Below are 25,014 nucleotides of genomic sequence, written 5' to 3'. Positions count from 1 at the left end.
TCCAGTGACTACTGATGGTTCTCACAACAAACAAATTCAAACTCTCTAAGGACAGACATCCACACAACTCCCAAAAATGCCGCACTATCTGCCCGACTGTCCAGGGGCAGATATGTTGTACACCAGAATCTATATATTAATAGCCAAGTGGCCTCTGTGTACGTATATGCGTGTGTATGGCTTGGATCATGGAGAAACTGGGGAGAGCTGACATATGACGTTTGGTATGTTTATGTATTTTGGATCATCGATGCTGATAATTTAATTCTGGACTTGCACGCAATTCCAGCAGGGGGCGGTAAAACATCTATATATTAAAAGCCCAGTGGCATCTGTGTACGTCTATGCATCTGTGCATCATTTTATTTACTTAGTTCAATGTAGTCAGTACATAATAGAATTGTAAATACATGGTTGACACTTATTTCCATTGTCGTCCATTTAAAAATCAAATGGCAAAATAGAAGTAATAATAATAATTATAATTATAGTATGTATATGATAAGAACTTAATTTATAAATATATTAAGACACTAAATTAACATTTAAAAAATTACATAATTAACAGGAAAAAAAGGGTTGAGTTCTTCTAAAAACTGTTAAGGTCTAATGTTCTAAAAACATTCTGGACTCACACACCATCCCAACTCATTATACAAGTTTTGCTGAATTTATTACCACCCTTGAAAAATGTCATCTACCTATTTTATAAACACTACCCAATTTAGAGCCCGCGGATTCTAATGGGCAACACGCCAGTTTAATTTATGTGCGTATTTCAAACAGGTAAACTCTCAATGGATTGAACATTTGAAGGGTACTCTTAGGGCCAAACAATAGTTTTAAAATCAAAATTCTGATTTGAAAGTCTAATTTTCCAGCTGAAAGAGCCTTAATTATTCAAACTAATTAAGGATCATTTTAATGTCATAAGCTGTGTACTTGTGTGATGTAAATCTGCTCCTGTGAGGATTCACCACAGCAGATGATGCATCGCCATCTCACATTGTCCTCTGCATCCTCCTCTGTCACACCGACCACCTGCATGTCCTCCCTCACCCACCCATAAACCTCCTGTTTGGCCTTTGTCTTCTGCTCCTGGCTGACAGCTCCATCCTCAGGATCCTTCTCCTTTGTACACGGCCAAACCATGTTGCCTCTATCACTTTCTCACCACACTGCCTTGTATGTGCTGTCTGTCTGATATGATCATTCCTAATTCTATCAATCCTCCTCGCTGCCAAGGAGCACTGCAGCACTGTTAGCTCCGCTGCCTCCAGCCCCATCTCCTGTCTGTTAATATGCTCCCCCACCTTGAAATTATACATCATAGCCAGTTTCCTACAATATATATTTTTAGACTGTAGCTGGGCTGACTTTTCACTTTCTAGGGGGGTCTGGGGTCTGCTGCCTCAAAATACATTATAATAATTATTATTAAGGCTGTTACTGCAAAATGCAACCTGAAAATTGCTATTATTAAGGCACCCATTGCTATTTAAATGTCACAATTCATGTGTCACCCTCAGTTTTGAACTCAAAATAAAAATAGCCTATATACAACCTCAATTCCAGTAAGTTGGAACATTGTGTAAAATGTAAATAAAAACAGAATACAATGATTTGCAAATCCTCTTCAACCTATATTCAATTGAATACACTACAAAGACAAGATATTTAATGCTCAGACTGATAAACTTTATAGTTTTATTCACTGGGGGACCCTGCATGCCCAGATGGAACCTATCCTGTGGGCTATGTTCTCAGCACTTGGGAGAAGTGGTGCATTGCATGCTTGGTACCACTCTCTGTGGAGGATGTCAAAGACTTATTTATATTTGGTTTTATAGTGGGAGGGCTGGTGCTTATTGGTTTATGTGCTGCCCTGTCCTACCGGAGAATTGGCAAGACGGCTGCTACCAGAAACACGGCCCCTCACCAGTCCATCATAGTTAATGATTTGAGCAAGGTGGTACAGTCTCAGACTGCGTTAACCCTTGAACTCAGATGTAAGTTGGAAAACATCTCGGAGCAAATGTACGCCTTGCAAAGGAAAATGTCGGAGACCGGGGAATACTTATAAATTAAACTTGGTCGGTCAGAGGAGCTGTAAATGGTGTTTCTCTGCTTAACCATAAACATGGCAGGCTTATCAGCCTCCGAAGGTCAAAACGCCCCATTGTTTTCCTCCAGAAGAATCTCAACGGGCTTGGTGAACCATTTGGCTGCCCCTCTTATCTTTCTGCCCTCCCCTACAGTCTGATGTTGTCAAGGCAACTCCAGACATTATGCAGTCACTGACAGAAACTGATACAAACTCATCTGACTAATATGAACTCATCTCATCTACATACACGACACATGCCCAATCCCCCACCCCTCCACTCCTCCCCCTTACCTCCACCCTGCCACTCCCCCCGAGCTCGTGGTTGCATAGGATACTGCTGCGGCCACACCACACTCACGTTACCTCAATTTGGATGACGGACTGTCTTAAAGTTTAACGTACATAAACAATCAAATGTATATGTATGGTTGTTTTAATTCTGATTTGTGTCAATATTGCATTCAACTAGTAATAATTGTGGATTAATTGCTATATTTTTGTCTGAGGTGATTGGGTGTAAACATATTTTGTTGCACTTGTTGTAATGACAATAAAATCTATCTATCTATCTGTCTATCTATCTATCTATAAGCCTATATAAAGTTTCACTTTATATAGGCTTTGAATGATTACTTTTAGCAGGATTACATCAAAACTACTTCACAGATTCTGACCAAATTTGTACCACAGATAGATAACAGGGCATGGAAGACTCCACTGAATTTTGAATGTGATCAAGATGCGGATCGGTGGACATCAGAATCTGCCACGTTTCAAAGGGGTCAGGCTCGCCAATAAAGTCAATTTAATATACAGTGGTTCATTTCAGGTCAGCTTGGTGTATAAATGTCATCAATGTTCCAGGCAGTGATAGCTATCAGCTGGCTGATAGAAGCAAGCTAGAGACAAAACAAAACCAGCTGATTTCCAAAGACAATCAATACAGCCTGAGCGTGTTTTCAGTGGGAAAGTATAAATTTTCGCCTTCGCATTTGCCACTTCTCCCGAAGTGACATGTACCCGTGCCCTTCTATTAACATGGTTATAACTAACTCTTGCCTCATAAAACTCTCTTGTTTAAAGTACAAATAGCGCACATTCCGTTTGTAAGGGAGGTGCGAAGTGCGAAACAATATAAAAAACAAACACCCCCCCCCAAAAAAACTCAAGAAATGTACCAAAACCAACAACAACAACAAAAAAAACCCAGAGAGAGCGTAAGCCTGCATTTGACACTAAAGGAGTACCTTGCCAGTGGTGTCAGTGGTGCTTGTGCCCCCAAGCAGGGCTTGACGCAACCACCCGAACTTGGCTCGACCACATAAACCAGGCTCCCTTCAGGCAAGCAATGTAATGTGGAAAAATTTTGCAGGATTTTATTTCACTTATTGCAAAGCATGGAATATGAAAATACCAACAGCATGTGTACTAACATGATGAAAAAGAACAAAAATACTACCCTAATTGTAAAATATACCAACCTCAGATATCAATCAATCAATCAATCAATTTTTTTATATAGCGCCAAATCACAACAAACAGTTGCCCCAAGGCGCTATATATTGTAAGGCAAGGCCATACAATAATTATGTAAAACCCCAACGGTCAAAACGACCCCCTGTGAGCAAGCACTTGGCTACAGTGGGAAGGAAAAACTCCCTTTTAACAGGAAGAAACCTCCAGCAGAACCAGGCTCAGGGAGGGGCTGTCTTCTGCTGGGACTGGTTGGGGCTGAGGGAGAGAACCAGGAAAAAGACATGCTGTGGAGGGGAGCAGAGATCGATCACTAATGATTAAATGCAGAGTGGTGCATACAGAGCAAAAAGAGAAAGAAACAGTGCATCATGGGAACCCCCCAGCAGTCTACGTCTATAGCAGCATAACTAAGGGATGGTTCAGGGTCACCTGATCCAGCCCTAACTATAAGCTTTAGCAAAAAGGAAAGTTTTAAGCCTAATATATTGGGCAGTATGTCTCATGGCCAATATGCTACTTTGTTAACTTCACAAAATGAGTTCTCAGTCTTGTTTAATGTATGAGTTTCGTAAAAATACAGTCACGGCTGAGGTATAAAAACAAAACACCCACTCATCTGGGGAGCAGTATGAGCGGAGGATCCAGTTCGTTTGGAATGGCGGAGGATCACCTTCGCCGGAGACAAGTGGGTGTTTTGTCATTATACCTCTTACTTCTGGTTTCTTGCCTTCGTCCTGCCCACCTTGAAGTCCAAGGCCGGTAGTTATTACGAACTGGCTAACAAACATGACTGGCATTTAGGTAACATATCAAAACAGTTGTGAAATATAAACATCTGAGCTGTTTTCAAAGTTTTCCTAAACTGCATTCCAGCATAAATACATGTTATTGTCCAAATAAGTGTTTCACAATTGATTATGATGTTAATTAAGCAACAAAAATGATTGTGATGATGGTAAATTTTATTGCTATTCACATAAAACTTTTTTATATACAGTCTATACTCACAAGTCACGGATCATATGTTTCGTTGATGTCGTTGATGGCTTATAAAGATTTTCTTCAGTCATCATTTATTCATTAATAGTTCTTTTGTATAGATTATTACAAAGACACTAGAGATGCACACTTGTGATTCCTTTGGTATCCTCCTGTGTAAGCAAGATATCTTAAGAACACCTCCTCTGAATTTGGACAAACTTGGCAGATACACTGAGCATATGGACAGGCTAAAGTAAGTTGATTTTGGTACGGGTTGGTCAACCATAAAGGTCAGAGGTTTGAACCCATGCACATACACTCAACAAAAATATAAACGCAACACTTTTGGTTTTGCTCCCATTTTGTATGAGATGAACTCAAAGATCTAAAACGTTTTCCACATACACAATATCACCATTTCCCTCAAATATTGTTCACAAACCAGTCTAAATCTGTGATAGTGAGCACTTCTCCTTTGCTGAGATAATCCATCCCACCTCACAGGTGTGCCATATCAAGATGCTGATTAGACACCATGATTAGTGCACAGGTGTACCTTAGACTGCCCACAATAAAAGGCCACTCTGAAAGGTGCAGTTTTGTTTTACTGGGGGGGGATACCAGTCAGTATCTGGTGTGACCACGATTTGCCTCATGCAGTGCAACACATCTCCTTCGCATAGAGTTGATCAGGTTGTCAATTGTGGCCTGTGGAATGTTGGTCCACTCCTCTTCAATGGCTGTGCGAAGTTGCTGGATATTGGCAGGAACTGGTACACACTGTCGTATACGCCGGTCCAGAGCATCCCAAACATGCTCAATGGGTGACATGTCCGGTGAGTATGCCGGCCATGCAAGAACTGGGACATTTTCAGCTTCCAAGAATTGTGTACAGATCCTTGCAACATGGGGCCGTGCATTATCCTGCTGCAACATGAGGTGATGTTCTTGGATGTAATGCACAACAATGGGCCTCAGGATCTCGTCACGGTATCTCTGTGCATTCAAAATGCCATCAATAAAATGCACCTGTGTTCTTCGTCCATAACAGACGCCTGCCCATACCATAACCCCACCGCCACCATGGGCCACTCGACCCACAACATTGACATCAGAAACCGCTCACCCACACGACGCCACACACGCTGTCTGCCATCTGCCCTGAACAGTGTGAACTGGGATTCATCCGTGAAGAGAACACCTCTCCAACGTGCCAAACGCCAGCGAATGTGAGCATTTGCCCACTCAAGTCGGTTACGACGATAAACTGGAGTCAGGTCGAGACTCCGATGAGGACGACGAGCATGCAGATGAGCTTCCCTGAGACAGTTTCTGACAGTTTGTGCAGACATTCTTTGGTTATGCAAACTGATTGTTTCAGCAGCTGTCCGAGTGGCTGGTCTCAGACGATCTTGGAGGTGAACATGCTGGATGTGGAGGTCCTGGGCTGGTGTGGTTACACGTGGTCTGCGGTTGTGAGGCTGGTTGGATGTACTGACAAATTCTCTGAAACGCCTTTGGAGACGGCTTATGGTAGAGAAATGAACATTCAATACACGAGCAACAACTCTGGTTGACATTCCTGCTGTCAGCATGCCAATTGCACGCTCCCTCAAATCTTGTGACATCTGTGGCATTGTGCTGTGTGATAAAACTGCACCTTTCAGAGTGGCCTTTTATTGTGGGCAGTCTAAGGCACACCTGTGCACTAATCATGGTGTCTAATCAGCATCTTGATATGGCACACCTGTGAGGTGGGATGGATTATCTCAGCAAAGGAGAAGTGCTCACTATCAGATTTAGACTGGTTTGTGAACAATATTTGAGGGAAATGGTGATATTGTGTATGTGGAAAAAGTTTTAGATCTTTCAGTTCATCTCATACAAAATGGGAGCAAAAACCAAAAGTGTTGCGTTTATATTTTTGTTGCATGTATATAATAAAATGGATCATTTGAATGTGATATTTCATTGTCAGTGAAGTTAACTGTTTAAAATCTCACATTACTGATACTTTGAAATGTGGCATTACTGTTTGATTGAGTTTGTCCTTCTGTTCATTGTCTTCCTGCCCTTTTGATTGGTTGTGTTCATTCTTCTCTTGTTGCACTGATTGCACGGCAGGGATCTGAGTGTTTGTTTCTCATTTAGTGCGACTGTCAAAAGTGCTGTGTGAATAAACAGGCACCAAATGAACAAATCTATGACACAAATTCACTCTTCTTGTCTACTTGAAGGATTCCTTAATTCTAAGATCATTTATTAATAACAAAGAAATTAAACATTGGATTTTCAGTTATAATTTTAATTGCGTAGATACTAATTATGCTTGATTTAATTCTATTTAAAAATTACATTCTTAATATTTGCAAATGTACTTAAAATAATTTGTTTTCTTTGTTTGTTCTTATCTCACGTTTTTAAGAAAAGTTTGTCGATACTGGAAATCACCAGCCCGTTTGTCAAAAAGAATTATGCACAAACATGATATAAATAACCTTTCAACACTGTCTAAAATATTAATGATTCTGTTATATTCCTATTTAGCCCAGTTTACAACAATATTCCAGTAAAAACAGATTCCAAACCTTGATTTCTTTTACTTGCTACATGATGAGGACACTTTTGTTTACACGTTTGTGGCCGAGTTACCACAACTGCCCAAATTTTCAAAACTAGGTCACTGCACCTGTGTGCATGAAGACGGTAAGAGCTGACATTTGACCTCAGTGATGTTGACTTTTACCCAAACATTTGTCCTCTGGCTGACCTTGCAGGTCCTTTCCAGAATCCATCCAAGTGTGTGTTACATTTTGTACAAACTGGATATAAATTTCCTTGACCTCGACTCATCAGACCACAGCACACTTTTCCACTTTGCGTCTGTCCATTTCAAATGAGCTTGGGCTCAGAGAAGGCGGCGACATTTCTGGATATTGTTGATGCATGGCTTTTGCTTTGCATGGTAGAGTTTTAACTTGCACTTGTAGATGTGGCGACAAACTGTGTTAACTGACAATGGTTTTCTGAAGTGTTCCTGAGCCCACGCGGTAAGATCCTTTATACAATGTCGGTTTTTAATGCAGTGCCGCCTGAGGGATCGAAGCTCAGGAGCATTCAGTGTTGGTTTTCGGCCTTGCTGCTTACGTGTAGAAAGATCTCCAGATTCTCTGAATCTTCTGATTATATTATGGACTGTAGATGATAGAATCCCTAAATTTCTTGCAATTGAACATTGAGAAACATTGTTCTTAAACTGTTGGACTATTTTTTCATGCAGTTGGTCACAAAGTGGTGATCCTCGCCCCGTCTTTGCTTGTGAGCGGATGAGTCTTTTGGGGATGATTCTTTCAAACCCAATCACGACACTCACCTGTTTCCAATTAACCTGTTCACCTGTGGAATGTTCCAAACAACTTTCCCAGATCAACTTTCCCAGTCTTTTGTTGCTCCGTCCCAGCTTTTTTGAAATGTGTTGCAGTCATCATTTTCAAAATGAGCAAATATTTGCACAAAAACAATAAAGTTTATCAGTTTGAACATTAAATATATTGTCTTTGTGGTGTATTCAATTGAATATAGGTTGAAGAGGATTTGCATATCATTGTATTGTTTTTATTTACATTACGTCCAAACTTCATTGGAACTGGGGTTGTAGTTGGCCAATTTAACCGTCATGGCAAATTCTGGAACCCACTTCCAAGTTTGGTTTTGGATTGTAAAAAATCCATTTTGATCGTTGGCCCCAACGACCATGTAGCCAGTGATTGGCCTTTAACAAATTTGACCTTGCTGAGCACTTATGAAATCAACTTCCATGTGTTCCACATTTGATACAAACTGGTGTGTGAACCATGGGCCTCATTCACGAATGATTTTAAAGAACAAATTTGTTCCTAAGGCCTGCTTACAAAGTTTTTACGAAGATTCTGGCATTCATGAATATTTTCCTGTCCTGGATTTGTTCTTAGATAAGAACACTCAGGAGTACTCTTACGCACATTTCAGTGCTGACATGTTGTCACACTGGTTGTCTTTGTCTGCTTATGTGAAGGTCATTAAAATATGTACAGTATTTGTTATATTAATTAAATGTACACTGTAAAAAATGATAGTCCCATTAACTTAAGTGAACTTATGTCTTCTCATTTACTCCATTTGTAATGGCAAGTTTAGGATATTGGATTCAAGTTTATATGTTTCCGAAATCTGAACTTGAAGCTATCCATTGTCCTCACTAATTTGGAGTTGAAATGAGGCTTATCTTTAAGGTGAGTTAACTGATATTCAGTTGAATTAATTCATTTTCAGGGCAGCTTGTGAACTTAAGTTTTTATAGTGTACCAGCACTTTAACAATAATCAAGTGGAGTAGTAGTCACACAGGCAGGGGATGTAAGCGTTGCCTCGGGGTCCAGGTCTGTATCCAGACACTCAGTCGATGGTACTCCAAAAAAGTAGGGTGGGGGAAAATTAAATCTAAAATGATTTAGATTTTTCCCATAGCCTACCTGACAGTGCAGTCTCCCTGATGATGGCTCCGATGCACTAGTCCAACTCAGAGAGCTTTTGTATGTCTGCTGTTCTCCCTCCAGTCTGCTGCATCTCCCATTGGGATTTTGAGATGATTTTCTTTGTGTCTGATTTTAAATCGAACCATTTCTTTTTCATTGCAGCATTATTTCCAACTCTAAAATGCCACAGTTCTTTTTTCTCTTTGCCTGCTGCACTGAAACTGATTTTCCTTTTGCTTTCGACATTTTGTTTTCTCTTTATGAAATCTGCATCTGGCCATGGCGATGCAATTCCATGCCCTTGGATGGACACTGATGGACTGTTACTTATGCTAAATCATATGTTGATTAGGCTCACCAGGCACGTGCTTTCAGTTTACGAGGAAATGGGATTCATCAACTTAAAAACACAGCTGCAAATAATTCTGTGGTTGAAGAACACATTGATGAATCTGACGTAAAGCTTTCTTAAGAACCTTCTTTGGGACAGCTTATGAAGGAATCTAAGAAGATTCTTAAGATGTAGGCCCAGTGTCCTTGACCTCAATTATTGCCCTTTAGCATCAAATTTGACCTTGGCTGGGAAATTCTAGAACCCACCTCCATGTGCCATGTTTGATAAAATCCTAAATGTTGACTCTTGACCCCAAGGATTGAGCTTTGGTATGTCATATCTTGCTGAGAATATTCCACAACCCACCTAGAGATGCGTGCCAAATTATTGGACATCAGCGTGAAAATGAAAATAAATCTAAATTTTGACCTTTGTCCCAAATGACCCTGACATTTGACAAAACAAACTCTTCAGGGGCAAGTCTATGGTTGACCATTATCCACATGTCAAGCTTCATGGAAATTAACCAAAGGACTAGGGAAGAGTAGGGGACAAAAAGACACTCAACTTATGGTATGATGTGACCCTTTGGGGGGGGGGGGTGTTCTATTTTGATTATTCATGCACATTACAGGATAATTTATTGAATGATTGTGTAGATGAAGGCAAACATAGCACAAGCATAGAGGGTCATAGAGCTTTCTCTTATCATGCCCATTCTGTGGAATGATCTCCTTGCGTCAATAAAAGTCAGATTCTGTGGACACTTTCAAGTCCAGACTTAAAGATGCACTTATTTTCCCTTTCGTATGACTAGCATAGTATAGTTCTGCGCGTTTTACTCTTTTAATTAATTTTATTAGGAAACGGAGCGGGCTGCGGCCTCAACTTTATCTAAATTCTGGGTCTTTTAATGAAGCTTAGGGCTAGTGGCCGGTGATCACCTTAGTGTTTCCTGTTTTTCTTGTTGTTTAATGCTGACAAATTATACTGTATTTGTTGTCTTTCTGATGCCTGATTCTGTTTTTTCTCTCTGTTTAAGGTGCAGCTCCATCCAGAGATGGGAGTTGTATTTGTGTTAGAGACCCTCCTGTCCTGTGTGTCAACAGCATTTCCTGTATATTCCTTTGGTGAATTGTTTTGTAATTTGTGTCTGTAGTATGGCCCAAGCAGAGGATCACCCCTTTGAGTCTGGTCTGCTCGAGGTTTCTTCGTCAGAGGGAGTTTTTCTTACCACTGCTGCTCTGGGGATTAGACCTTACTTGTGTGAAGCACCTTGAGGCAACTCTGTTGTGATTTGGTGCTACAACCCCTGGCCACAAATTATGGAATCACCGGCCTCGGAGGATGTTCATTCAGTGGTTTAATTTTGTAGAAAAAAAAGCAGATCACAGACATGACACAAAACTAAAGTCATTTCAAATGGCAACTTTCTGGCTTTAAGAAACACTATAAGAAATCAGGAAAAAAATTGTGGCAGTCAGTAACGGTTACTTTTTTAGACCAAGCAGAGGGAAAAAAATATGGAATCACTCAATTCTGAGGAAAAAATTATGGAATCATGAAAAACAAAAGAACGCTCCAACACATCACTAGTATTTTGTTGCACCACCTCTGGCTTTTATAACAGCTTGCAGTCTCTGAGGCATGGACTTAATGAGTGACAAACAGTACTCTTCATCAATCTGGCTCCAACTTTCTCTGATTGCTGTTGCCAGATGAGCTTTGCAGGTTGGAGCCTTGTCATGGACCATTTTCTTCAACTTCCACCAAAGATTTTCAATTGGATTAAGATCCGGACTATTTGCAGGCCATAACATTGACCCTATGTGTCTTTTTGCAAGATGCATTATCATCTTGAAAAATGATTTCATCATCCCCAAACATCCTTTCAATTGATGGGATAAGAAAAGTGTCCAAAATATCAACATAAACTTGTGCATTTATTGATGATGTAATGACAGCCATCTCCCCAGTGCCTTTACCTGACATGCAGCCCCATATCATCAATGACTGTGGAAATTTACATGTTCTCTTCAGGCAGTCATCTTTATAAATCTCATTGGAACGGCACCAAACAAAAGTTCCAGCATCATCACCTTGCCCAATGCAGATTCAAGATTCATCACTGAATATGACTTTCATCCAGTCATCCACAGTCCATGATTGCTTTTTCTTAGCCCATTGTAACCTTGTTTTTTTCTGTTTAGGTGTTAATGATGGCTTTCGTTTAGCTTTTCTGTATGTAAATCCCATTTCCTTTAGGCGGTTTCTTACATTTCGGTCACAGACGTTGACTCCAGTTTCCTCCCATTCATTCTTCATTTGTTTTGTTGTGCATTTTCGATTTTTGAGACATATTGCTTTAAGTTTTTTGTCTTGACGCTTTGATGTCTTCCTTGGTCTACCAGTATGTTTGCCTTTAACAACCTTCCCATGTTGTTTGTATTTGGTCCAGAGTTCAGACACAGCTGACTGTGAACAACCAACATCTTTTGCAACATTGCGTGATGATTTACCCTCTTTTAAGAGTTTGATAATCCTCTCCTTTGTTTCAATTAACATCTCTCATGTTGGAGCCATGATTCATGTCAGTCCACTTGGTGCAACAGCTCTCCAAGGTGTGATCACTCCTTTTTAGATGCAGACTAACGAGCAGATCTGATTTGATGCAGGTGTTAGTTTTGGGGATGAAAATTTACAGGGTGATTCCATAATTTATTCCTCAGAATTGAGTGAGTCCATATTTTTTTCCCTCTGCTTGGTCTAAAAAGTAACCGTTACTGACTGCCACAATTTTTTTTTCCTGATTTCTTATAGTGTTTCTTAAAGCCAGAAAGTTGCCATTTGAAATGACTTTAGTTTTGTGTCATGTCTGTGATCTGCTTTTTTTTCTACAAAATTAAACAACTGAATGAACATCCTCCAAGGTCAGTGATTCCATAATTATTGCCAGGGGTTGTATATAAATGAAAATAAATTGAAATTGAAAATTTAAATTTAAACACTCTGCAACTGGGAAAATTACGTTTGAAATTGTGATCAGACTTTAAACTCTAATGTATTGTGTGATCGTGGCTCAGCAATGTAAAGGCTCGTAATGTTCTCATACACTCTTAGAGCCTATGGTTTTTTTTTTTTCTTCTCAAGCTTGTATTTTATTACAAATGGTTTTAAAGAAGGAAATGACATGTTCTTCTTTCATCTTGATAATATACACTCTTTCATTACCAGACAGATCTCCAAAATTACAAAATGCTAATTCTTTCTGTGGAAACGTGTGACTAAAGTTCAAAAATTCTTCTGGAAGAAAAACAAAAAGATTCACAGACATGAGAAATTCCAATCCGTCTGCATGAACAGAAGCTCTGGTGCTAAGGCTGTGACAAAACTCAAATATTACTAGAACAGGAGGAGAAACTAAAGAAATAAAGTCTAAAACTAGAGCACCATGCTTGCAGAGCACAGACCTTCACCAACACTAGTTTCAAATTCCACAAATTTTTACCTTGGAAAAATTTTCCAGGTCAAAGTCCTGTTAGAAGTGGCTTTTCATAAGCTAAAATATTATACAAAATATAGATCAAAAGGGCTTTTCAATGTTAAAATCAAATATCCACTAAATCTGCAATACAGATGAGATGCAGATCAGACTTAGTCTGTTCATTGAGAGTGCCAGTAAGATATAAAGTAAAATTTACACCAAATGGGCTTTTCAATATTAAATTCAGTTGTCCACAAAATCCACAATCAAACTTTGTCAGGTGAAAGTGAGTGTCAGTCTGCACCTCACTTTCAAATATGAGTGACATTGGGGCACATTTGATTAAGATATAATGTAAAATATACAATGTAAAATATACATTAAATGAGGTTTTCAATGTTAAATTTAAATGGCCACAAAATCTGTAATGTGGATCAGCTCCAGATCAAACTTTGTCAGCCGATAAAGGATACCATCCTACATAATGCTCTCAAATTTGAAAGAAATTTGATCTTTTTTGACAGTTCTGACTTTCTGAAAACTCATTCAATGTTAAAGATAGGGATTTTTCCAATTTTCCAAGATTTTCCTGACTTTGCCCTATGACCTTGAAAATTGAATCAGTTCTTGCCTATCAGGATATAAATCTACAGTAAAAATGAAAGATTGTGGGCTCCAGGCTGTTCAGAAACAAGCAAATAGACAAACAAATGAACACTGGGAGAGTTAATGAGGTGGAACTGAATCTGACAAAATGCAATTTAGTTTTAATAATTTAATAAAGCTTATAGTTAGGGCTGGATCAGGTGACCCTGAACCATCCCTTAGTTATGCTGCTATAGACGTAGACTGCTGGGGGGTTCCCATGATGCACTGTTTCTTTCTCTTTTTGCTCTGTATGCACCACTCTGCATTTAATCATTAGTGATCGATCTCTGCTCCCCTCCACAGCATGTCTTTTTCCTGGTTCTCTCCCTCAGCCCCAACCAGTCCCAGCAGAAGACTGCCCCTCCCTGAGCCTGGTTCTGCTGGAGGTTTCTTCCTGTTAAAAGGGAGTTTTTCCTTCCCACTGTAGCCAAGTGCTTGCTCACAGGGGGTCGTTTTGACCGTTGGGGTTTTACATAATTATTGTATGGCCTTGCCTTACAATATAAAGCGCCTTGGGGCAACTGTTTGTTGTGACTTGGCGCTATATAAAAAAATTGATTGATTGATTGATTTTCCATTAAGGTAAAATCTGATACACTTGTTGATTACTACACTTAGACTGGATTAAGGCTCCACACTTTAAAGCAGTAGAAAATCTCCCAACGCCACCCCCCCAATACTAATATATCTTCTTTGTCTTTCGGCTGTTCCCGTTAGGGGTCGCCACAGCAGATCAATCGTTTCCATCTCACCCTGTCCTCTGTATCTTCCTCTGTCACACCAACCACCTGCATGTCCTCTCTCAGCACATCCATGAACCTCCTCGTTGGCCTCCCTCTTCTCCTCCTGCCTGGTGGATCCATCCTCAGCGTCCTTCTCCCTATATACCCTGGGTCCCTCCTCTGCACATGTCCAAACCATCTCAATCTCGCCTCTCTGACTTTGTCTCCAAGCCGTCCCACCTGAGCTGTCCCTCTGATATATTCATTCCTAATCTTGTCCATTCTTGTCACTCCCAAAGAGAATCTCAACATCTTCAGCTCTGCCACCTTCAGCTCTGCCTCCTGTCTTTTTGTTAGTGCCACCGTCTCTAAACCATACAACATAGCTGGTCTCACTACTGTTTTGTAAACTTTCCCCTTCACTCTTGCTGATATTCTTCGGTCACAAATCACTCCTGCCACCTTTCTCCACCCACTCCACCCTGCCTGCACTCTCTTCTTCACCTCTCTACCACACTCTCCATTACTTTGAACAGTTGACCCCAAATATTTAAACTCATCTACTTTCACCACTTCTACTCCTTGTAACTGCACTATTCCACTTGGCTCCCTCTCATTCACACACATGTACTCAGTCTTGCTTCTACTGACTTTCATTCCCCTTCTCTCCAAAGCATATCTCCACTTCTCCAGACTAGACTCAACTTGCTCTCTACTCTCACTACAGATCAATGTCATCTGCAAACATCATAGTCCATGGGGACTCCTGTCTGATCTCATCCGTCACCCTGTCCATCACCACTGCAAACAAGAAAGGACTCAGAGCTGATCCTTGGTGTAATCCCACCTCCACCTTGAATGAGTCTGTCATTCCGACTGCGCATTTCACCGCTGTAACACTATTCTTGTACATGTCCTGCACTACCCTAACATACTTCTCTGCCATTCCAGACTTCCTCATACAATACCACAACTCTTCTCTTGGCACCCTGTCATAAGCTTTTTCTAAGTCCACAAACACACAATGTAACTCTTTCTGTCCTTCTCTGTACTTTTCCAACAGTATTCTCAGAGCAAACATTGCATCTGTAGTGCTTTTTCTCAGCACGAAACCATATTGCTGCTCACAGATCTTAACCTGTTTTCTAAGCCTAGCTTCTACTACTCTTTCCCATAACTTCATGCTGTGGCTGATCAGCTTTATGCCTCTGTAGTTACTGCAGCTCTATACATCACCCTTGCTCTTGAAAATAGGAACCAGCACACTTCGTCTCCACTCCTCAGGCATCCTCTCACTTTCCAAGATTTTATTAAACAATCTGGTTAGAAACTCTACTGCCATCTCTCCTAGACATTTCCATGCCTCCACTGGAATGTCATCTGGACCAACTGCCTTTCCACTTTTCATCCTCTTCATAGCAGCCCTCACTTCTTCCTTGCTAATCTCTTGTACTTCCTGATTTACTCTCACCACATCATCCAGCCTTTTCTCTCGCTCATTTTCTTTATTCATCAGCTCTTCAAAATATTCCCTCCACCTTCTCAGCACACACTCCTCACTTGTCAGCACATTACTATGTGCATCTTTTACCACCCTAACCTGCTGCACATCTTTTCCAGCTCTGTCCCTTTGTCTGGCCAATCGGTACAAGTCCTTTTCTCCTTCCTTACTATTCAACTTCTTGTACAGCTTGCAATATGCCTTTTCCTTTGCTTTTGCCACTTCTCTTTTCGCCTTACGCCGCATCTCCTTGTACTCCTGTCTACTTTCTTCATCTCTCCGACTATCCTAAAACTTTTTCACCAACCTCTTTCTCCTTATGCTTTCCTGGACCTCTTCATTCCACCACCAAGTCTCCTTGTCTTCCTTCCACTGTCCCGATGTCATACCCAGTACTGCCCTAGCTGTGTCCCTCACCACATCTGCAGTACTTTTCCAGTTGTCCAAAATTGCTTCATTCCAACCAGTGCTTCTCTCACCTGCTCACTAAATTTCACACAACAGTCTTCCTCCTTCAGCTTCCACCATCTGATCTTTTGTTGAGCTCTCACTCTCTTCGTCTTCTTTACCTCTAAAGTCATCCTACAAACAACCATCCTATGCTGTCTAGTGACACTCTCTCCTGCTACCACCTTACAGTCTGTGATTTCTTTTAGCTTGCATCTCCTATAAAGAATGTAGTCCACCTGTGTGCACCTTCCTCCACTCTTATATGTTACCCTGTGCTCCTCCCTTTTCTTAACGTAGGTATTCACCACAGCCATTTCCATCCTTTTTGCAAAACCAACTACCATCTGTCCTTCCCCATTCCTATCCTTGATACCATATCTACCCATTACTTCCTCATCACCTCTGTTCCCTTCACCAACATGCCCATTGAAGTCCGCTCCTATCACCACTCTTTCATGCTTGGGCACACTCTCCACCACCTCATCTAACACACTCCAGAAATCTTCTTTCTCCTTCATCTCACAACCTACCTGTGGGGCATATGCACTGATGATATTCATCATCACCCCTTCAATTTCCAACTTCACACTCATCACCCTATCAGACACTCTTAACCTCCAACACACTTTTAAAATACTCTTCCTTTAAAATGACCCCAACACCATTTCTCTTCCTGTCCTCACTATGGTACAACAACTTGTACCCACCGTCGATGCTCCTGCTCTTACTTCCCTTCCACTTGGTCTCTTGCACACACAATATGTCTACCTTTATCCTCTCCATCATATCAGCCAGCTCTCTCCCTTTACCAGTCATACTACCAACATTCAAAGTCCCCACTCTCATTTCCACCCTTCGAGTTTTCTTCTTCTCCCTCTGTTCATGGCAACATTTTCCTCCTCTTCTTCGTCGTCGTCTTCGCCCAGCAGTAGCCCAATTTCCACAGGCACCCTGTTGGGCAATAGCACCGGTGGCGGACGTTGTTAACCCGGGCCGCGACCGATACGGTATGGGAATTCGATTCTGAGTCTGCATAGTTGGGTTGGCTTGTTTTATGCCGGATGCCCCTCATTTATCCGGGCTTGGGACCGGCACTCAGAATGTACTGGCTGCACACCCCATGTGGCTGAGTTGTATATATATATATATATATATATATATATATATATATATATATTTATATTTAATTTATAGTTCCTGGAGAATTTTATCCATGAGCTGTCTACTCCTACCCATAACCAGCAGACTGGGGGTGTCCGAGGTCTGGCCAGGGATCAAACCTAAGTGGGCATGTTGATGAAGAGAACAGAGGTGATGAGGAAGTAATGGGTAGATATGGTATCAAGGAGAGGAATGTGGAAAGGCAGATTGTGTAAAAAGGATGGAAATGACTGTCGACATAAGCATGGAGGAAGGTGCACAAAGGTTTATGATATTCTATATAAGAGATGCAACCTAAAAGAAACTGGAGAATGTAATGTGGCAGCATGGTAGAGTAGCTAGTGTGCAAATTATTCCAGCAAGGGCCGAGAGGGTGCAGGTTTTCTTTGCAGCCACTGACTCCAGCAGGTGATTTCACTGATGAACTCATCCCGCCTGTTCAAAGGGATGTTAATCAGTGAAATCACCTGCTCATGTCACTGGCTGCAAAGAAAACCTGCACCCTCGCGGCCCTTTCTGGAATAGTTTGCACACCACTGAGCTAGACAGTATCGTATGGTGGCTTGTAGGATGACGTTGGAGATGAAGAAGAAGGAGAGTGAGAGCTGGCCCAAGTATCAGATGTTGGAAGCTAAAGGAGAAAGACTGCCATGTGAAATTCAATAAGGTGGTGAGAAAAGGCACTGGATGGAGGTGAAGTGATTATGGACAACAACTACAGCTGTAGTGAAGGAGACAAATAGGAATGTGCTGGGTGTGACATCTGGACAGCGGATGAAGACCACTTTCTTGGTGGAATGAAGGTGTACAGGAAAGTATGAGGAGAAAGAGGTTGGTGAAAAATAATTGGGGAAAGTTGGAGAGATGATGAAAGTAGACAGGAGTACATGGAAATGTGGTGTAAAGTGAAAAGAATTGTGGCAAAGGCTAAGGAAAGGTCATATAATGAGATATATATGAAGTTGAACACTAACCTAACCTGTTCAGCAGGTTAGGATGATAAAGGTGGGAGATGGAAATGTGCTGACAAGTGCAGAAAGTGTTGAAGGTGGAAGGTGTATTTTGAGGAGCTGATGAATGAAGCAATTGAGAGCGAGAGAGAAGGGTGGTTGATGTGGAGTGAGTAAATCAAGAAATGCAATATATTTTAAAGCCAGTATCTCATGGAGAGGTGAATGTTGACAAATGTAGTGAATTTTAGGTTCCATCAAGATTTGTAAAAGGCTGCAAAGAGTGTGCCAGCAGGTTAGGGTTGCAAACATTATTTCTTGTCGCAAATACATTTTGAACATGTTCAAAATTTCTTAGTGGATTTATTATTCGCAAACCATTGCAAACAGTTGTAAAACAGTTGTAAGTGTTTGCAAACTGTTGTAATGCAAAGTTCTTTTTGGTTCAAAACCACTCTCTGACCCAAACAGGGAATGTTGTTTTTGTTGTTGTTTTCTTCTTCCTTTCTTCTTTTTGTTCCTCTTTAATTCCTTCTCTTCTGCAGCTATCAAGTGATTAAATTCCAGCAGCACCCAGATAAAGCAATTCTTCCTCAAGGGCAGCAGTATGTTGGTCGTCTTCTTGACCAATTCATTTCCATATTCTGGAAATCCATCTTCTATATAACTTCTATAGGCAAGTCTTCTGAGGCAAGTCTTCTGAGCTCTATCTTCCACAGTAGTCAGGAGAAATCTGAATGCTGGGGAGGGTTGGATTTACCTGACATTCACCTGATATTTTACAAGGAGTTGGTAAAAGGTCCCCAACTTTGGCAAAAGAGTGGCAAATAGTTGCTAATCATCACAAACCGTCACTAACATATGTTAATAGTTGCAAATCTTCAGAAATTGTTTTTCGCAAATACTTTTGCACCATTGTTGCTTATGTTGCTAATTGTCACTAAATGTCACTAATGACAGAGAAGAACCCTGATTTTCACCAACAAAGTTGTCAAAGCCAAAAATCGCAACGTTCATCAGCAGTTGCAGTTCCCGGGGACACTAGCCTCAGGTTGAAGTGAGTACAGCTATAAAGAGGAAGAAGAGTGGAAAGGCATTCTGCCCAGATAACATTCCAGCAGAGGCATGTAAACCATTAGGAGAAATGGTAGTGGAGTCTTTAACCAGATTGCTTAATAAAATCTCAGAAAGCGAGAGAATGTTGGAGGAGTGGATAAGAAATGTGTTGGTTCCAAATATTAAGAATAAGCATGATGTACAGAGCTGTAGCAACTACAGAGACATAAAGTAGATCATGATTCATGAAGTCATGAAAAAGGGTAGTAGAACCTATGATTATAATAGGGATGAAGAAGCGTGAATACCAATATAGTTTTAAACCAAGAAAGAGCACTGTAGATGCAGCGTTTGCTTTGAAAGTGCCAATTGAGAAATATATAGAAGGCCAGAAGTTGCATTTTATGTTTATGGATTATGAGAACTATTATGACAGAGACCTGGCATTGTATGAGAAAGTCTGGAGTGACAGACAAGTATGTGAGGGTGGTGCAGGATACGTAAAAGGACAATGTGACAGCAGGGAGATGCACAGTTGGAACAACAGATGCATACAAGGTGGAGATGGGATTACACCAAGGGTCAGCTCTGAGTCCTTTGTTTGCAGTGGTGATGGACAGGATGATGGACGACAGAGATGGGTTTCCATGGACTATGATGTTTGCAGATGACATTGTGATTTGTAGTGACAGTAGAGAGTAGGTTGAGACAAGCCTGGAGAATGAAAGCCAATCAGAGCAAGATGGAGTACATGTGTGATTGAAAGAGAACCTGTTGGAATAATGTGGTTGCAAGGAGTAAAGGTGGTTAAGGGAGAGGAGTTCAAACACTTGGGGTCAACTATCCAAAGTAATGAAGAGTGTGGTAGAGAGGAACATAAGAGGCAGGCAGGGAGGAGTGGGTGGAGACAGTTTGCAGGAGTGATGTGCCACAGAAGGATATCTGCAAGATTGAAAGGGAAAGTTTACAAAACAGAGGGGAGACTCTGTTGTACGGCTTCGAGGCAGTAGCACTGACAAAAAGATAGGGGGCAGAACTGGAGGTGGCAGAGTTGAAGATGCTGTGATTTTCTTTGGTAGTGACGAGAATGGACCGGATTTGGAATGAGCATATCAGAGGGACAAAGCAGGTTGGACAATTTGAACAGAAAACCAGTGAGACAGGACTGAGGTGATCTGGATATTTACAGAGGAGGGACCTAGGATATATAGGGAGACAGATGTTGTGGATGGAGCCAACAGGCAGGATACGTATCTCTCTTCTTCACTTTCAATTGCCTTATAGTGGTTGTGGCTGTTATGGATGTCCCTGGGGGAGGACATGCAGATGGTTGGTATGACATAAAATACTGCAGAGGACAGGATGAGATGGAGATGGATGATCTAACGGGAGCAGCCGAAAGAAGAAGAAGAAAAGGGGAGAGGAAATCACTATTGCATTGTTAAAATGAGCCAGCTGTGACTCATACTAGTGTGGTATGTGCAGACAAGTGGAGAGGAGAAAAAACAGGAGTAAATCATTTCCTGTCTTCACGGTATTTTTATAGTAGCAAAGATTTGTCACTGATGGGCGATAGTGGTTAAAAAAGTATTAACATCTTTTTGAACAAAAACACAACACTATGGGAGGCACATCACAACTAAATAAATTTTTAAAAAAAACTGTTGATGTCCTGGACAACCCAGGAAAACTTTAAAATATCGTTCTTTAGTCTGAACTCTTAAATGCACCCTAAGTGGCCATTTTGTTTGATCCAGTGATACACATGTTTAATAATGAATATATATTAACATTTGAACACCTAATTAGCCAATCATGCAGCAGTAAATCAGCATATAACAGCAAACATGGCTGCAAGGTTGACCTGCTTGCCTTTTTGCAGAAAAAGTAACAAGTGTATTTTTTAAACAAATTTGCTGCCAGAATGTGTAACTCCAAAGCTACTGCACACGACTTCAGACAAACAGAGCAATAATCCTGAGGTGAGAGATGTTCACTTTCAAGTTCTGAGCCTTCAATTTCCATAATTGGAAGTTATCTCTCAATACAATAAAGTTAAGATGACTTGGGATTTGATTTGAACTTTCAGTGCTCAGACTGGAAAGTGACATGGTCCAAATTCCTAATTTAACATCAATAAAGGCCCCTTCACACATAACGTGATTGAAGCTGACTGGCGCACGAAGCAGGAATCACATGTCATTCATGAAAAATAGGAGCCGCCTCATACAACTGTTGCCACAACCGTTCGCACACAGCACATGCACTCTACATTCACATGCCGCTCGCACTGGAAACCTATTCGAATGGCGAGCAAGATGAGGTTGCATTTTCAGCTGATCGCGTTCACAGCATTCGCAGAGTATGTCGTACGCAGGTCGGACGTGCTGCATGAAATGGGGCAATCGAGGCAGCCTTCACACCAGCGGCCGAAAGTCAGCAAGTGCCATGCGAGTGCCCATTCGACTCACTTGTAGGTGCCACCTACAAACATCCAGCACCACTTGTGGGGCAATTAGAAAAGGCGGGGCTATTTGCACAGCCGGCACAAGAGTAGAGGGCAGGCTTTCACATTCGAGCTGGCTGTGCGAATGGCGCCACAATGTCTAAGTGCCCCACAAGTGTGCCGTTATCAAGCAACACATATGTCATGCAAGTGTGCTCCCCCCACACAACACATGGGGCATGCGAGTATGCCCCCCCCCGCATCGTGAACCAACACTGTCAGCTGCGGATAAGGTCGGAACAGCTGACCCCTGTGTGCTCACAACTCAGCTGGAGAACACATTGTGCCATGAACAACACTCTACGCAATGCACATGTGTGGGCGGGCTCTCATGGGGAAAGGTGTGAACTCATTCATTTGTGATCTCTTTGCACATAGAGCTGTGGACACATGGTGCCTCTCAGCTGATCGTTAGCCAGCGAGCTGGAAATGACAGCTGCTCAGTGCACACAACATGATAAATTAAAGACATAGAGAACAAGGCCAGGCTAAATATATAAATAAATACCACAATAACTGCATACATAATTACATAAATACATAAAATAATCACAAAACACAGGAACAGAGAGAGACTTTGTTCTGTGAGCTGATCGCAAAGGTGGGCATGCCTATGACAGCAGCAGCTGTTGAGATCTGTGGACTCACGTCACAGCTGGAGAACACATATTGTGTTATGCAGGATATGACCTTATAACACTGTACCTTGAGCCACATGCATGGGCTTGCTGTCCTCACATGGAAATACATAAAAACACATATTGCTTTTGCAATGGGCAGTGGCGACCACGTCAGCGTGCACAACATCAGGCAGGCTGCCCCATGTGAAAGGCCCTGTGTGATCATGTGAACACTCAGCTGGCAATCGGACTGGCACATCCACCATGAGTTATGGGCCATATGATGTGGTGTCCTTTAGTGCGCCGTTTGCTGGACACATGGACACACGGCACTGGGTGATGTGTTCATCCGTGTGTCAGTCCATCAGCTTGTTCACATCCATGACCATGGGTCATGTACAGAGGAACAGAAGGATGATACTTGTATTGTTCGCTCTTCATAACAGGAATTAATTATTAGAAACTGCTGTGTTTTCTTTTTCTTTTTTTTATAGTGACAACAGATTCATGACGAGTAACATGAGTGTGTTACATTTAAACAGTACATTCATTGTTCCTATAATGTTCTGAATCTGTGCTTTGCATTATTGTGGGCTTGCATATATTCATTGCTTTATGTACATATGTCCAGCATCTAATTGCTCCACTGCTGTGGGAGCAATGTGGTGTCACACGTTCCACATGCTCACACTGTGATCGTGCGTGCGCATGAGCGTGCGCAAAATGTGGCGACTGTTTCGTGCACGCCTGTTCGACCATGTGTCTCTCCCGACAGCAGGTGGACTTTTTCGCGGTTGCCCAATTCATTTTTTGTCGCAGTTGTTCAGCGGGTTCCTGCTTTTTTTGCCCAACTTCGTGTTATGTGTGAAGGGGCCCTAAAAGAGGGGCGGTGCCCGGCAAAATGTGTTGATCCACCAGAATGAGAATTTTACAGCTTCACTGGACTCCAGAGTCCAGAGTCTTGTTACGTCTTGATTTTCTCATGTTCCTTCTTTCTGATGTTGCTGTCAGCTGCCACGTCGATGACAACTGTGGTCTTCTTTCCTTGTCAACCACCACTATGTTTGCTTGGTTGGCCAGCAGCTGCTTGTCTGTCCGGAATTTGAAGTCCCACAAGACCTTAGCTCTGTCTTTGTCAACCACGTTTGACAGTGTCTCCCACCATGACTTGTGGACTTCTAATCTGTTTGTGGCACAGATGTTTCTGGACACTATTCCAGCCAATGGGTTGTATCTCTCAGTGTACGTTGTCCCAGCTTGCATCCTGCTACTTGGACTGTCTCTGGGGCACATTTGCACAGCCTGCGACTTGGGTCCTGTCAGATGTGGTGGACTCTTGCCTCTATGGATCTGGTGCTTAGGGCCTGTTTTTGTGCTGGCATGATCAGGTCATCTGTGCTGACCTTTTGGCTGGCCTTTTCTAGCCACTACAAGGGCTTTATGTCAGCCACTCTCTATCTGTCAATAGTACATTCCATTGATTGTCTTTATCTTCCATGATATCTCCTTCTCCCGCTCCTTATCACTGTCTGGCTTTAACTGTCTGAGACGTTCTTGTAGCAGCTGATCTCAGGAAGCCATCTTTCTAATGTATTTGTGGCTCTGACACTCATTAATTCTCGCCCTCCCTCCTCATGTTGCTGATAGAGCCTCAGGGTACTAGACTGTGGGTGGAAACCTCTGTGCATTATGAGGTGTTTTCATGTCTTTGCATCAGTGGCATCTATCTCCTCCTGTGGCCAATGTATTATCCCAGCTGGGTATCTGACGACTGGTAGACTGTATGTATTGATGGCTCGGGTCTTATTCCTAACTCAGTGCTTCCCAGCACGTCTTACCTCTTGGAGGTATTTGGCTGTGGCTGACTTTCTTGCATCTTCATCATTGTTCCTGCTGGCTTGTGGGATTCCTAGGTACTTGTAGCTGTCCTGTATGTCTGTTATTTTGCCTTCTGGAAACTCCACCTCCACTCCCAGGAGCCAGCACAGACAGACAGACAGACAGACGCTCTCTCCTATTGTTCTCTTTTGCATAGGGAGTTTTCTCATGTCAGTCAACATATGTTTAAGACTGAACAATTTCAGTCTCTTTTCCTGCAATATCGTTCAGTCTACCACTTCATATACAACACCAAAAGCTGATGTATGAGCTGTGACAAGATCTACTTGTTCTTCACACGATTTGTCATTGTAATTCTGCCACTTCTAAGGATGTTGAAGATAATCAATGACGTATTTGTTGTGACATTTCACTTCACAAGAGAATACGTCATACCCTCTAATGTGTGGCAAGAGTTCATCCTGTTTTCTTTCAGCCTGTTTTCCATCAAGTTTCACACTGGTGCTCAATTAAAAGCATCAGACACATAGTTGGGTGACGTAAACTAGTAATATCAGTTCAGATTTAAATTCTGCAGAGATTTATCTTTAATTTGGAGTATAATCTGTCTATATTAAGCAACATTAACGTTTAAAACAGAAGCAACAAAGATGAAGAACAATTTGT

General features: G+C 41.6%; 1 long non-coding RNA gene across 1 annotated transcript; it reads right to left on the bottom strand.

The window, feature by feature from the left end:
• Positions 1-956: 956 nt before the first annotated feature.
• On the bottom strand, positions 957-14,458 carry LOC117509118. The gene is made up of 2 exons (XR_004560251.1): positions 14,332-14,458; positions 957-1,041 (listed from the first exon to the last, which is right to left on the bottom strand). It is a non-coding gene; the product is annotated as an uncharacterized LOC117509118 (long non-coding RNA).
• Positions 14,459-25,014: the final 10,556 nt, after the last annotated feature.

The sequence above is a fragment of the Thalassophryne amazonica genome, chromosome 4, assembly GCF_902500255.1.
Source record: "Thalassophryne amazonica chromosome 4, fThaAma1.1, whole genome shotgun sequence".
NCBI classification, from domain to species: Eukaryota; Metazoa; Chordata; class Actinopteri; order Batrachoidiformes; family Batrachoididae; genus Thalassophryne; species Thalassophryne amazonica.
This window is presented reverse-complemented; position numbering and strand designations above follow the sequence as displayed.